The sequence below is a fragment of the Marmota flaviventris genome, chromosome 5 (assembly GCF_047511675.1).
Source record: "Marmota flaviventris isolate mMarFla1 chromosome 5, mMarFla1.hap1, whole genome shotgun sequence".
In the NCBI taxonomy this organism is placed as follows: domain Eukaryota; kingdom Metazoa; phylum Chordata; class Mammalia; order Rodentia; family Sciuridae; genus Marmota; species Marmota flaviventris.
In genome coordinates this window covers 30,515,378-30,531,890 of record NC_092502.1, presented here as the reverse complement: position 1 = coordinate 30,531,890, position 16,513 = coordinate 30,515,378, and positions in this window count along the sequence as shown.

Below are 16,513 nucleotides of genomic sequence, written 5' to 3'. Positions count from 1 at the left end.
ATGCCTGACAAGACCCACTTAAAGGAGGAGAGGTATCTTTGGTCTCATAGTTTCAGAGGTTCAGTTCACGGTCAGCCAACTACATCACTTTGGGCTTAAGACAAGCTGGAGCATCATGGCCGAATCATGGCCGAAGAGCCCATCAGAGGAAAGTTACTCAGCTGGAGGTGGCCGGAAAACAAAGAGAAGGGAAGGGGCTGCAGGAAAGAAACACCCTTCTAGGGCATTCCCCCAGTGACTCACCACCTATAGTCATGCCCCATCTGCTTACAGTTACCACCTCAGTCCACTCAAACTAGGATGAGGTTACAGCTCTCAATCTAATTATTTCACCTCTAAATATTCCTGCATTAACACAGGAGCTTTGGGGGGACACCTCATGCCCAAACCATAACAATGATCATCTTAAGGGGTAAAGATAAGCAAAAAATAAACCTGTCTTAATCTATTTCTGCTACTATAACAAAGTTTCTGAGGCAGGATACTTTATACAGAAAAAAGGTTTATTTAGCTTATAGTCATGGAAATTGAAGTACATGGCACCAGCATTTACTTGCTTTGGGTGAGGGTCTAGTGGTAGATGGCATCACAATGGTGGGTGCATGTGTAAGACTGGCAAGCAGCACATGCAGGCATTCACAGGAGGTAGCAGGCTCCCTTATAATAACATTCTTTCTGGAACTAATCAAGATTTCCAAGTTGAATTGACATTGTTTTGTTCTCTTTATCCTGATCATTAAAGCCAACTTTTCCAGAATTTGTGTTGATTGATGATATCTGTACAAATGGAAGAGTGTTTTCTGTGTTTCAAAGTTTTAAGCAAATAATCTGAGAAGTATTTTTCAGAAATGTTTGATATTGTCTTCATAGTGCTGCCTATAATGAAATCTTAAAGGCACACACACACACATAAAGTAACTTTATGAGTAATGGGTGTATTAATTAGCTTAATTGTGGTAATATAAAAGCATATATAAAAGTATCAAGTTAAATATTAAATATATGCACTTTTGTCAATTGTATTTCACTAAAGCTTAAAAATGAAAGACTTTTCAGTCAACATTGTGAATGCAGGTAAAAACAGACAAAACAAAAACTACTTTGGATATGTGTACGTGTGTGTGTGTGTGTGTGTGTGTGTGTATAAATTCTGGAATATAAAATTGGGCATTGAAAAACCAATGGAGCTAAACTAGATTTCTAAAATTGAGGAAGTGCTTTATTTTATTTTATTTGCTCCTTTTAGTTATACATGACAGTAATGTGTATTTTGACATATTTATACAAACCTGAAGTATGTCTTATTCTAATTGGGATGCAAGTCTTGTGACTGTATGAGCTGTAGAGATTCACAGTGGTATATACATATCTGTACATAGGAAATTCATGTTAGATTTAGGCCACTGTCTTTCCTATTCCTATCCCCATCCTGTCCCTTCATTCTCCTTTGTCTAATCCATTTTTTTCCCTCTGTCTCTTTGTTGTGTGTTAGTATCCAGATATCAGAGAGAACATTTGACCTTTGGTTTTTGGGAATTGTCTTATTTCATTTAGCATGATAATCTCCAGATTCATTCATTTACCAGACAAAGTCATAAAGTCATTCTTTTTTATGGCAGAGTGATATTCCATTGTGTACATATACCACATTTTCTTTATCCGTTCTTCTGTTGAAGGGTACCTAGGATGGTTCTGTAGCTTAGCTATGGTGAATTGAGCAGCTATAAACATTGAAGTGGATGTGTCACAGTAGTATGCTGATTTTAACTCTGTTGGATATATACCTAGGAGTGGTATAACCAGGTCAAATGGTGTTTCCATTCTGTTGGGGCAGGCCCAAAATGGCTGTAGTTAGGTTCCCTTACTGCAGCTAAGTTATATTTTCAGCGTGTAGACAGAGCTAGGATCCGGCTATGTTATGATTAGTCAAGGCCAGAAACACTCTGAACATTAACTTGTGAGACACACACACCCCCCCTTATGTAACTGGTGGCAGTGTTAAAAGGGCATATAAAAAGGGAAAATAATTGGGGTGAAATGGGCTAATGGGGGACTAATGGAGACAAAATGGGGGGAAAATGAGAATTAAAATGGACCTGGCTGGGAGCTGGAGCTGAAGCTGGGGGCTGGCTAATAGCTATGGCTGCCCCTGAATAAAGGATGACCAGTATTCCCACTGTGCCTCACATCTTCTTTCAATTGCTCAATCTTTGAGACTTGTTTCCTGGGTCAGAGCCTCTGCACAACACATTCCTAGTTTCCTCTGCATAATACATTCCTAGTTTTTTGAGGAATCTTCATACTGCTTTCCAGAGTGATTACACCAATTTGCAGTCCTACCAGAAATGTACAAGTGTACCTTTTCCCCACATCCTCACCAACATTTGTTGTTGCTTGTGTTCTTGATAATTGCCATTCTGACTGGAGTGAGATGAAATGTCAGTGTAGTTTTAATTTGCGTTTCTCTAATTGCTAGAAATATTGGACATTTTTTGTTGTTGTTTATTTGTTGACCATTTGTATTCTTCTGTGAAGTGCCTGTTCAGTTTGCTTGCCAATTTATTGATTGAGTTATTTGGGTTTTGGTATTAAATTTTTTGAGTTCTTCATATATTCTGGAGATTATCCATGTGAGATACTAGTGGCAAAGATTTTCTCCTACACTGTAGGCTCTCTCTTCCCATTCTTGATTGTTTTCTTTGCTGTGAAGAAGCGTTTTAGATTGATACCATCCCATTTATCGATTCTTGATTTTACTTCTTATACTTTATGAGTCTTATTGAGGGAGTTGATTCCTAAGCCAACACAGTGGAAAGTTTGGCCTTTTTTTCTTCTAGTAGGTGCAGTGTCTCTGGTCTAATTCCTAGGGTTTTGATCCACTTTGAATTGATTTTTGTGCGAGGTGAGAGATAGGGGTTCAATTTCATTCTCTATGTATGCATTTCCAGTTTTCCCAGCACCATTTGTTGAAAAGGCTTTCTTTTCTTTGAAGTATGTTTGTGGAGCCTTTGTCTAGTATGAGATAACTGTATTTGTATGAGTTCGTCTCTGTGTCTTCTATTCTGTTCCATTGGTCTTCATGTCGATTTTTGTGCCAGTACCTTTCCGTTTTTGTTGCTCTAGCTCTGTAATATAGTTTAAGGTCTGATATTGCTTCACTTTTCTCACAAGGATTGCTTTGGCTATTTGGGCCTCTGTTTGTAGGGAAGAGAGGGTATGCCAGATGTAGTGGTGCACATCTGTAAACCCAATGACTCAAGAGACTGAAGTAGGATCTCAGGTTTGAGGCCAGCCTGGGCAATTTAGTAAGACCCTGTTCCAAACTAAAAGAAATAAAAAAGGACTGAGAGTGTTTTTCAGTGGTATCAGTATCAGGAAAAACAAAAGAGAGAGACATCTACCCTTGAAGTAAATTCAGGTATAAAATACAATAACATTAACTATAGTGACCATGCTGTATATTAGATCTCCAGAGCTTATTAATCTTGAATAAGTGAGACTTTGTACTCTTTGGTCAACATATTCCCATTTATCCCTTCAATCCCCCATAAGGGATTGAACCCAAGGGTACTTAACCATTGATCCATATTCCCAGCCCTGCTTTTTTTCCCTCATATTTTTTAATTTGAGACCAGGTCCCACTAAGTTACTCAGGGCCTCACTAAGTTGCTGAGGCTGGCCTGGAACTTGTGATCCTCCTGCCTCAGCCTCCTGAGCTGCTGGGATTATAGGAATGAATGTACCATTCTGCCTGGCCCATTTGAGTTTTTTAAAAAAATGGTACTGTAGCAACTGGATATTCATAGACAGACAGACACACACACACACACACACACACACACACATCTGCTGCGCGACCAGCATGCTAGCTTCATACTAGAGGTTCTAAACATAGAAGTTAACTGAGATCAAAATAAAGACACATAAACTCAATTTACCTTTTTCTTGCCCAGCTAAGAGTCGGCCCTTCCCGGCTCCTGCTTCGAGCTACCTGACACAAGAGACCAGCAGGAGAGAGGGGAGAGCACGCCAGAGAGTGGGCTTTTATTGGGGAACAAAAAATTCAGGGGAAAATTCCATCCAATGAAGGTCGAGGGGATAGCATTCCAAGGTCAGGGTCAGTGATTGTTTTCAGCTCTTGCACCTGAAAAGGGTGGGGATAAAGCTCTGACACAGCTGGCCTGAGTGCCTCACACCCAGTCAGGGAGGTACCCAATCACGTGTGAGAACGGCTTCACACACACACACACACAAATGATCCTTGACCTAAACTTCAAGATTTATCTCAAATGTTTCCGGGACTTAAATGCAATATCTAAAACTATAAAAATTTTAGAAAAACAGCAGAAAGTCTTCAGAATATAGGACAAAGTGTTCTTCAATTTATACTGAGTGCTGTACCCATTAAAAATGGATAAATTTGATCTTTTAAAAATGTTTACTTTGTGAAAGTTCATGTGAAGAGGATGAAAGACAAGGTACAAGCAGGGAGAAAATATTTGAATAGCCTACATTTCACAAAAGACTAGTATCTAGGCTGGGTGTGGTGGCACTATCCTGTAATCTCAGCGGCTCAGGAGGCTGAGGCAGGAGGACTGCAAGTTCAAGACCAGCCTCAGCAATTTAGCAAGGTTCTAAGCAACTTAGAGAAACCCTGTCTCAAAAATAAAAAGGGCTGGGGTAAGGCAAGTATGAGGGGAGGTTGGGCACTGAATTTTTAGGCCAAAGACTGATATTACAAACTATTTGCTAACTATAGAACCTTGGGCACATCAGTTAACTGCTCTTAGATTCACTTTCTTCATCTGTTAATTGAGAAGAATGTCTGTGCTGCCTACCTCACAGTTGTTGTGAGGGTCAAATGAGAATGTATGTGAAAGATTTGTAAATTGAAATTTTAAAAAAGGGCTGGGGATGTGGCTTAGTGTTTAGTACCCCTTGGTTCAATCCTTGTTACCAACAAAACAACAAAAAACTTATATCTAGAATATATGAAGAATCCTCAAGTTATAACAGTAAAAGCAAAGAATCCCCTAAGAAAATGGCCAAAAACATGAAGGGACCATCACTGCCATTGGAGGACTGAAAAATGGAAACCATTATTAGGTATTACTACTCTGGAATGCTGTGGGGAGGGAACCTAGCCAGAGGCCAGCATTGCAAGCTCTTTTCAGGGAACTCTGGAATGGGCTGGGCCAGCTGATGCCATTCACTATTAGAATGGTTAAAATTCAAAATAAGGGGCTGGATTTGTGGTTTGGTGAGTTTATACTTGCTTGGTATGTGTAAGGCACTGGGTTTGATTCTCAGAACCCCATATAAATAAATAAATAAATAAAATAAAGGTCCGTTGACAACTAAAAAAAAATTATAATAGGGACAACACCAGACACTGATGTAGATACAGAAAACCTGGATCACTCATATGCAGCTGGTGGGAATGTAAAATGATATAGCCATCCAGTAAACAGTTTGGCAGTTTCCTAAAAAAAAAAAAAAAAAAAAATTAAACACGTGCTAGTCATGGTAGCATATACCAGTAATCCCAATGAGTCCGGAAGTTGAAGCAGGAGGATTTCAATTTCAAGGCCAGGTTAGGGAGCCCCTATCTCAAAAAAATGGGATATAACTTGGGGTAGAGCACCCCCAGGTTCAATCCTCAATTTCCCTTCCCCCCAAATTAAACACACCCCCAGAAATTTCACTCTTGGGCACTTATCCCAGTGGATGTCCTGTAATAACAGAAAAACCTGTGCCTAAATGTTTATAGCAGCTGTGATCATAATATCCCCAAACTGGAACCAATCCAGAGGTCCTTCAGTGAGTGAATGATTAGACAAATTGTGGTACAGTCAGACCTTCGTACCCTACTCTGCAATAAAAATGCGCAAAACCCTGGTACACAACTGGATAAACTGCCAGAGAATTATGGCAAGTGAGAAAAAGATAAAGTGAATCCAAAAGACTACATATCATATGATCCATTTAATTAATATTCTTGAAATGACAAACATATAAAAGAATGATTCAGTGGGTGTCAGGAGTTAAGGAGGGGAACAGGGTGAGAGAGTTGTGTGTAGCTGTTAGAAGGGAATGAGATGGCTCATGGATTCTTGGGTGATTGTGTTGATTATACCAATGTCAATATCCTGGTTATGGTAATATACTTCAGTTTTCCAAGATTTTACCACTGGGAGATCCTGGTTGGATGGTTTATGTCTTTAATGTCCCCTAAAAAATTGGAAGCTTTTGCCCAGCCCATGGTGCTATTAGAAAGTGGTGTAACCCTTAGGAGGTGGGGTCTTGTGAAAAGTTAGATCTGGGGGATGTGCTCTTGAAGGAGATTTTGGGGCCCCATACTTCCTCTTCCTCTATCTTTGCTTCCTGGCTGCCAAGAGATGAGCAGCTTCCTCTGCTACTGCCTTGCCACAGGCCCCAAAGCAATGGGGCCAACCAACCACCAACTAAAGTCTTCCAAATTGTAAGCCAAAATAAACCTTTCTTCTTTTTTCTTGGGTGTTTTGTTATAGTACTGCAAAACTGGCTAACACACTGGATAAAGAATATTTCTTTGGGATTTCTTTTGCTGTGACTATGACTACATGTGAAATGCTAAAAATCTCAAAATAAAAAGTTTCCTTAAAAAACAGACCACCAAGGAGGATGACTGTGGGGGTGAGGTAAGAGGTTATGTACTGGCAAAGGAAAAGGGTTCAGGAGGGAGGGCAGGTAGGGGGATGCAGAGCTATTGGCCTGCTGGGCACCAGGGGCTGATAAACAGCTGCCAAGGGTGCCCAAGCACCACTGAGCTAGTGTGCAGATACTGCTCTACTAGCATCCACTGTTCACCTCCTAGCCGTGCCTTAACTTGGGATGAACACCTGCATCTGGATCTGAAGGCGAGGCTGTTTAGGGGCTCGGCCTTAGTCTAGTGCCGCTGGGCTTCACAGTACCTGGAAGCAACTACAGTAACCACAGGCACCCTCCTATCCCCTGCACTGAAGGCAGTTCCCTGGAGAAGGTGTCAGTGCTCATGGGCTTGGTGATTGCAGAGGAAAGGCAGGAACCCATATTCTTGGAATTCACACGCCTCATAGTGTGATGTGTGGTAGTGGGCATTGCCTACATTAGCGATTATCACCACCAAGGTTTTTTTCTGTTTTCTTTTGGCACTGGGGATTGAACCCAGGGGTGCTCTACCATGGAGATACATCATACCCAGCCTTTTTTGTTTTTATTTAGAGATAGGTTCTCACTATGTTGCTTAGGGCCTCTCTAAGTTGCTAAGACTGGCCTTGAATTTGAGATCCTTCTGCCTCAGCCTCCTAAATCACTGAGGTTACAGGTGTGCAGCATACCAGGCCCACCACTGTACCTTCAAAAGAAAGAATTCCTTGATGGATGAAAATTTGAAACAACAGCAGGAGTTTTCAGGCCTAAGTTGTTCCAGCTACTCACCAGAGTTTGCAAATAGTCATGACAAAGATGATCAGGCTTTAAATTGTCATTAGGTAGTGAAAGTGCTGTCCCCATATGGAAGAGTAGATATTGTGAGAGCTGCTTAGGACTTTTGCCCATTTAAATGGTTTCCCTGATCCTGGTTTAGTATTGAAGCTTGGTACTGTGGATTACACATTGTTAGAGTCTGTAAACAAGTCAAAATAACACCTGGCATTTTGCCAGGGGAATGTTAGAGTTCGTAAACAAGTCTGGATGGTGCCTGGCAAAATGCCAGAGGGAGTGGTTTGAGAAGTAACAAAAGTGAGCCATTAAGTGTGGAGATTCCTGATTGGTTGACTGATGTATCTAGTTTATGTTGATTGGATAGGCTGTGTGGAATGTATAAATACTGCTCCTGTCCTACAATAAATGGCTCCTACTCCTGCTGTATCAACGTACACAAGTTGTTCGTCACCCCCCGGTTATTTTGCTGCAGCCGGACTGCAGCAGATGGTGGCCGGTACGGGGAGCCCCGGGACACTCGGGGGTAAGTGACGAAAAAAGCTGCCCGTCCATAGATAGGACGGGAGCAAATCTGCTCGTCCCTAGGCAGATAGGGCGAGAGGAAAAATGGTCATTTCAAGAAAATGGAGAAGATTGATACAGTATGTTTGTGTCTTGTTTTGTCTCAGTGTATTATATTGTCTTTGTGATGAAAATATGGAAGGGGTGAGAAGTAAATTACTAAGGGAAGAAGGCACCCCAGTGGAACCAAGAATAGTTAGGGCATGTGTTGATAAGAGCCCAGGAACTCTAGTCAGAAAGAAACAGAAAGTTCAGAAGAAGAAAGATTATCAGAGGAGGAAGGATTATCAGGAAAAAAGTTGCAGCAAAAGGCTATTACTGAATACTTTTCGTTACTGGAGGGTGCGTGAAGCGGAGAAGCGGCTGCCGAGTGTGCAAGCCGGTCACAGCACAGCAAGGATTTTCCAAGAGGCGGCGGCGACTGGCCCTTCCCCGCCTCCTGGCCGGGGAGCTGGCTCTTCCACTGCCGCGCCCAAATCTAGACCTGACCTGGAGGCACAGTCTCGCAAGCTCTTGCTCCCTGTGCCCAGTAGCAGTTTGAGACCGGGACTCTCCCCAGGGCCATCTGGGGCTACCCAGGATGCTACAGCCGGCAGAAGACGCTACTGGCGTCCGCTGATGTTTGGTCATTTTCAATGCCAATAACTAAGCTACAATGGTTCTCCCTGACCTGGAGGCTGATAAATAATGAGTACTATTAATGCTTATTTCAAATGCAAAAAAACCTTGAGATAATGTACTAAATTGTTCAGAAGGTTGTTTTCTTAGTGGAATGCTACAGGATTTTTTTTTAGCCATCCGGAGTTCCTGCCTTTGTCCCAGTGCCAGTGAAGATGAAGGTGGAAGAATTTCCAGTGTTGCTGAGAACCAGACGAGACTTCAGCTGAGAAACGGACGAGACTTCGGATCAAGCTAGTTGCCTGCAGAACTTACCTGGACTGTGATTTAAGCTAGCTGCCTGCAGAACTTACCTGGACTGTGATTTACCTGGACTGTGAGTTGATCTGTTGAGACACTGCTTTACCTGGACTGAGACAACAAACTGTAATCTATAACAAATTGTAACTCGGTATCTTTGCTAACAGTGTCATTGCTGGTATAATTTTTCCAAGGGCTTCTTGCATGGAGCCATCAATTGGCTTGGTATTGTGGCATTTTGTATCCTCCCTTTCTGCTTGTAGCAGATTATTTATGGTGTTTGTGTAAAACCCACTATGGTCGTTATTTAAATTAAACAAAAGGGGGAAATGTTAGAGTCTGTAAACAAGTCAAAATAACACCTGGCATTTAGTCAGGGGAATGTTAGAGTTCATAAACAAGTCTGGATGGTGCCTGGCAAAATGCCAGAGGGAGTGGTTTGAGAAGTAACAAAAGTGAGCCATTAAGTGTGGAGATTCCTGATTGGTTGACTGATGTATCTAGTTTATGTTGATTGGATAGGCTGTGTGGAATGTATAAATACTGCTCCTGTCCTACAATAAACGGCTCCTACTCCTGCTGTATCAACGTACACAAGTTGTTCGTCACCCCCCGGTTATTTTGCTGCAGCCGGACTGCAGCAACACATTATACTTTGTTCCCAAGTGAATCAGATTGACTAAGATTGTCTTTGTCTTCCTATTTAGACACCACTAATGAGGACTTTGTCTCTGCCCTTCCTCAATATGTATCCCATGAACAGTATATGGGGAACTAGTGATCCTAAACAGTCCTAAAATTCATTTGGAAGAAGAAAAGATCCAGAATAGTCAAAACAATTCTAAGCCAAATAAATAAATAAATAAAAATAAAGCTATGCTGGAGGCATCACAATATCTTGATTCAAATTATATTAAGAGCTATAGTAACAAAATTGCACAGTACTGGCATAAAAACAGATACATAGACCAATGGTACATAATAGAAGACACAAATAAATCCACACATCTACAATCTTCTGATCTTTGACAAAGGTGCCAAAAACATACATTGAAGAAAGCCTTTTTACCAAATGGAGCTGGGATAACTGGTTGTTATATATAGAAGGATGAAACTAGACCCTTATTTCACTCTGAATAAAAGTCAACTCAAAGTGGATCAAAGAACTCAGAATTAGAACAGAAACTATGTAACTCCTAGAAGAAAACAGGGTCATTACTCCAACTTTTAGAACAGGAAATGACTTTCTAAATGGCCCCTTAAACAGAAAATAATGTCAAGAGTTAATAAATGTATACTACAGAACACGAAAGAAAAAAATTGAGGAAGGCCTTGGAAGATGGAAAGATCTAGCATTTTCTTGGATTGACAGAATTAATATTGTCAAAATGGCTATACTGGGCTGGAGTTGTGGCTCAGTGGGTGGAGTGCTTGCCTAGCATACATGAGGCACTGACTGGGTTTGATCCCCAGTACCACAATAATAAAAAAAAAACCTAAATAAAATAAAAATATTGTGTTCATCTACTATTAATAATTTAAAAAATTACTATTAAAAAACTAATAATGGCCATACTATCAAAAGTGATATACAGATCTAATGCAATTCCTATTAAAATTCCAATGATGTTCTTCATAGAAATAGAAAAATCAATCATGAAACTTATTTGAAAAATAAGAGGCCCAGAATAGCCAAAGCAATACTAGCAAGAAATTGAAGCAGGAGGCATCACGACAGAGCTATAGTAACAAAACAGCATGGTATTCTCATAAAAATAGACATTAAGACCAATGGAACAGAATAGAAGACACAGTCATACCCACATAAATACAGTAATTTCATACTAGACAAAGTTACCATAAACGTACATCAGAGAAAAGCTAACCTCTTCAACAAATGTTGCCAGGAAAACTGGAAATGCATATGTAGTAGAATGAAATTGAACCTCTCTCTCTCACCCTGCACAAAACTCAAAGTGGATCAAGGACCTAACCTTTTGGTGGAGTTTTTGGATCTTCTAAGTCTAAGATCATATCATCTGCAAACAGTGGTAATTTGACTTCTTCCTTTCCTATATTTATCCTTTTTATATCCTTCTCTTGCCTAACTTCTCAAGCAGACTATTTTTGAGGAAAAAAGTTGTCCTGGTAACTTCTCACATGCTTGTATAAAAACAGTTAATGGGAAAATTTTAACCAACTTTGAACCATACTACATAGTATACTACTCTTTGCACAAAATAAGAATCAAAACTTATTTTTCTTTTCTAGGAAAATATCCACTTTTACTATTGGGATTACAACTTATTCACCTTTTGTTCAGTATTTGACTGCCTAATTCAATATCTAAGTTTTTTAAATTCTGCATTTCAGTATAGTTAGAATTCTTTTTCAAATGTTCTTCACAACCCAGAACACAGACACCAAAGCAACATTCTCAAGTCACCTTGTTTAACTATAAAGAAGTGAGAAATGAAAATGGACGGGTTTCTGAAGATGAGTACTCTCTCTGCTCTGAAGATGAGCAAGCTTTCAACATTTAAGCAGAGTAGAACTCCACTCCTGAAGTTCCTTCAAACTGAGAATATTTCCACTTAATAAGTCAATCAATATATTGTTCCTAAAAATGAAAGTTTGATCACTAGGGAAAACTGAACAAAAAGTATTTTCTTCACCCCAAACAACCACCCAAATGGCTCTCATCACCCCCTCTGATCCCACAAAGAGGGAAGCAATAGGGTCTAAAGGCTTTAAATCAGAAATCTTGACTTCTAAAACCCTGGTGCTATTTATTCAGAGTGGTAGGTCTATGTACTGTGGGAGACCAACCTTACACATGACTGGGTTATACTCCCCGGCTGGGTGTTGAGGCGCTCAGTCGCAGAAATGTGGCAGAGCTTTCCCCACCCATCTTGGGTTGGAGGGTCAGTGTCTTGTGCATGGTTGTATCTTGCTATAGCCCCATGGGTGAAGTTACGCTCACCTGTTCCTTTGTAATATGACGCCTTGCCCTGTTTAGGATAGAATCTTCCATGGAAGTATCTTGTGTGTGTCCCCTTCTCTTACTGTGCCCTTGGGTGTGGCCTACCCAGGTGTCAGTCAACCTGCTGACAGTGGACATCATGAAGATACTCAGTCCCCTGAAACCTGACTCCTTGCCTCATTTGAATAGCTTCTCCTCAATAAAAGGGGTCAGCATGTGCTCTCGCTCTCTCTCTTTCTGCGGACCCTTAAGGTCAGAGGAGCTGTCACAGCGACCCCAAATAAAAAGGTATTCGTGTCTCTTGTGTGGTTATTTCGTGCAGCCCAGTAAGCCCAGTTCAACTGGAGTGACCCCTGAGCCTTTTAGTCGCGAGAACAGAAACCCGGCAATGTACTGTGTTCTCTAATACTTCCCTCATTTTTTAATTTTATTTTTTGTATATAAGAGAGATTTTAATTTGCCTAAATTGTTTAGAATGTTAAGTGAAATTCAATCAAAATCACAGAATTTATTATAAAATAATAGTAACTGAGACCATACAACCTGAAAAAAAAGATCAATCGTAGAGAAAACTATAGCCGAACTAAAGACACTTAGAAGTAATTATGATAAAGCCAGAACACTTCAAATTTCTAACGAAAATATGACTACTTAGTAAATATTGATGATAGAATGATTTATGAACAAAAATATTTGTATAACTACATTACAATATATAAAATCAATTACAATGCATTAATGACCTAATTATAAATGCAGTTAATATCTTCAAAAACATGAGCAATTAATGTCAGGCCTCCAAATAAGATTTTTAAGTAGAAACATGCTAAAATAAGATTTTTAAAGTAAAAATATTTTCAAGTATTCTCAATATCCTAAAATATTCATTTGATGATTATTTTTTTTTAATTAATTTTTTATTTATATATGACAGCAGAATGCATTACAATTCTTACTACACATATAGAGCACAACTTTTCATATCTCTGGTTGTATACAAAATATATTCACACCAATTCGTGTCTTCATACATGTATTGGATAATAATGATCATCACATTCCACCATCATTTCTAACACCTGCCCCCCCATTCCCCTCCAACTCCTCTGCCCTATCTAGAGTTTGTCCATTCCTTCCATGCTCCCTCTCCCTACCCCACTATGAATCAGCCTCCTTATATCAGAGAAAACATTTGGCATTTGTTTTTTTGGGGGGATTGGCTAACTTCCCTTAGCATTATCTTCTCTAATTCCTTAGAAAAGTTGGAATGGAACCACCATTTGACCCTGTGATCCCACTTCTCGGTCTATATACAAAGGACTTAAAATCAGCATACTACAGTGATGCATCCATTTCAATGTTTATAGCACCTCAATTCACAAGAACCAACCTAGGTGCCCTACCACAGATGAATGGATAAAGAAAATATGGTATATATAAACAATGGAATATTACTCAGCCATAAAGAATGAAATTATGGCATTTGCTGGTAAATGGATGGAACTGGAGAATATCACGCTAAGTGAATAAGCCAGTTCCCCAAAACCAAAGACAGGATGTTCTATCTGATATGATAACTCATATGATGCTAACTCACAATAAGGGAGGGGAAGATTAGTTGTTCATTGAACTAGACATAGGGGAAGAGAGGGAAATGGGAAATGGAAAGAATGATTCATACAGATATTTTCTATCCACATCTATGAATATATGATGAATGTAACTCAGCATCATGTACAACAACAATTATGGGAGTCTAACTAGAACAAGTCATACTTATTTGTATATATATAAAATTTCAAAATATACTCTACTATCATTCAAAAAAAGTTTTAAAAACAGAATGGGAGAAGATCTTTGCTAGATACTCTTCTGACAGATATTTATATCTAGAATATATAAAGAACTAAAAAATCTTTACACCAAAAAAAAAAAATTACCCAATTGATAAATGGGCAAGAGAGCTAAACAGACAATTCTCAGAAGAAATGCAAATGGACAACAAATATATGAAAAAATGTTCAGCATCTTTAGCAATTAAGGAAATGCAAACTAAAGCCACACTGAAATTTTATTTCATCCCACTTAGAATGGCAGTCATGTAGAATACAAATAATGAATACTGAGAAGGTTTAGAGTAAAATGAACACTTTTACACTGTTGGTGGGATTGCAAATTCGTTCAACCACTATGGATGTTGGTGGGATTGCAAATTCGTTCAACCACTATGGAAGTCAGTATGAAGTTTCCTCAAAAGACCAAATGGAATTACTCTTACTAAAGGCTGTTGTGAGACAATACATGAAGATTGAGAAGGTTTTTTGAAAAAATGAGCCTGTTCCTCTTTGAAATAACATCTGAGATTTTTATTCAGTAAATCCAGTGATGACTTTGTACAAAACATTAAGTAAGATTGAGGCCTCTATGGGGAATACTACCAAAGTCTACAAAAAATAATCGAAATAATTTTACATCCTCTCTTTTATTAAAGAACAGTGTTATTACTATTATTTTTAAAATGAACAAATGATACAGGAATATGCCTGTAATTCCAGTGCCTCTTCTGCAGGAGAACTGCAGGTTCAAGGCTAGCCTCAGCAATTTGGTGAGGTGTTTCAAAATAAAAAAAATAAATAAAAAGGGCGGGGATGAGGCTCAGTGGTTAAGTGCCCTGGGTTCAATCCCTGGAACCAAACAATAATTTTTAAAGAAACTAAAAATGGTCTAGGGATATAGATCAGTGGTAAAGTGCCCCTGGATTTAATTATGAGTACTACAATCCATCAGTCAAATAAATGATCTTTTGACAGGTGTTTAAAAAAATAGACCACCAAGGAATATGGAAATGAATAACATGCAGGATGATTATACCACCTATGTATGTTTTTATCCTAAAAACTTATTCTTTACCTAAATAAGAAAGACCATCTTCGAGGCTTTGTTTTGTTTTCTCTGCAGTGCTGGAGCTCCAACCCAGGGTCTTGTGCATGTTAGGCAAGCACCCCACTGAGCTCCACCCCAGTCTCCATCATTTTCAATTGTAATAGGAGAAACTTGAGGCTCAGAAATACTAAGTTCTATGATCACAGTTAGAGGATGAAGACAGGACGGAACACAGTTGTTTCTGAAGGTAAAAATTGCCTCTGTGGAAAAGGAGTCTTTTCCATGTAGGAAGCATTATGGGAGAAGGAAGGAGGGTAGGACTCAAGTCACCCGAGTGGCTGAACACCTGCCCTGCCCCCTGGCTTCTCTATAATTATGGGTTCCATCTGAGCCACAAGCACAAAACAGAAAGGGATGAGACTATGGTCATTCAATTAATTTCATATTTTATTCTCATTCAATTGGATGGGGAAAGGAAAGAATCATGAGTTACAGAGTTGGATTGTTCTGTTGCAGGGTGGGTTATCCTGGAAGGTTCATGTTCCAGGGTTCCCATCCGGGTGCCTGAGGATTTTCCATGAAGATCACAGGTGGAGGGACCCACAGCGGCTCCTCAAAGGAAACAGAAGCACCGCAGTCCTCGGGCTGGTGTTCAAGAGGTAGCAAGTCAGAAGCAACATCTGTACAGAGAAGACCTGAGAGAGAGGGCACACAGAGAGCTCAGGACATGTCACCCACCTGAATCCTTGCCTACGACATTGCCTGGCCCTGGGTTTGTGTCCATTCTCAACAAGTCTATGAGCAAAGTCCCTCAGGTCACTCTTTTGGGATTTAACTAATAGAAGAAATAGGAGAAAGAGGGACAGTTGTACCAAAAGAGGCCTGTCCTATACTGTATATAGAAGGACCCTGTGGGCAGGATCCTGTCCTATCATTCCCTGCCCTGAGGATTAGGCCAGCTGATACAATTCACAAAAGGACCTTGAAGGTGAGTACAGAAAGAGACAAACCTGAGAGGTCATGGTCTTCCTGTCTGTACCCCAGGATTCTGTGCAGGGCTTGTCTATAAGGACAAGGCAGTGGTTCACTTCTTGGTCTCTTGTAGGCCTCACAGATAGTCCAGTACAGATCCTGCAAACTTGTCAGCATGTGGGAACATTTTTTCCAGCTCTTCTTTATGCCTCTCTGATTAAGACGCTGGGAAATTGCTTTTGATATTACATGATTATTCTTCACTCATGTTCAAGAAATTCCCATTCTTGCAGGAAACTCTGGATTTCTCGATTGTTCCACGGTTTAATTGAGTGCACTGCAAGGAATAGAAGAATGTGGGTGTACTTTGGCATCACTCACCTGCACTTATTAGGGGGTCTCAGAGGCCCTTTCTCTACAGTGGCAGGCCCAAACATGGCTTTATTTCAATTAGTAGAATATGATAAAAATCTTTAATGATGAGAAGTCCTGGATGCAGCATCTGCTTTAGTCCCCATGTCCAAAATATATAGTCATTGGGACAAGTCGGGAAAACATGGGAAAGTATATATGATGTTCAAGTTTCATAAAATAAATTTCAGAGAATAGAATAGATAGGGCCTTGATGGTACATTTACTGCTGGTAAAGGTTCCCCTGATGTGGGACTACTCTCTCCCACCCCACAAGTGGAACCTTTCACCACTTCCAGGTGTCCAGGGCTGTGGGCAAGG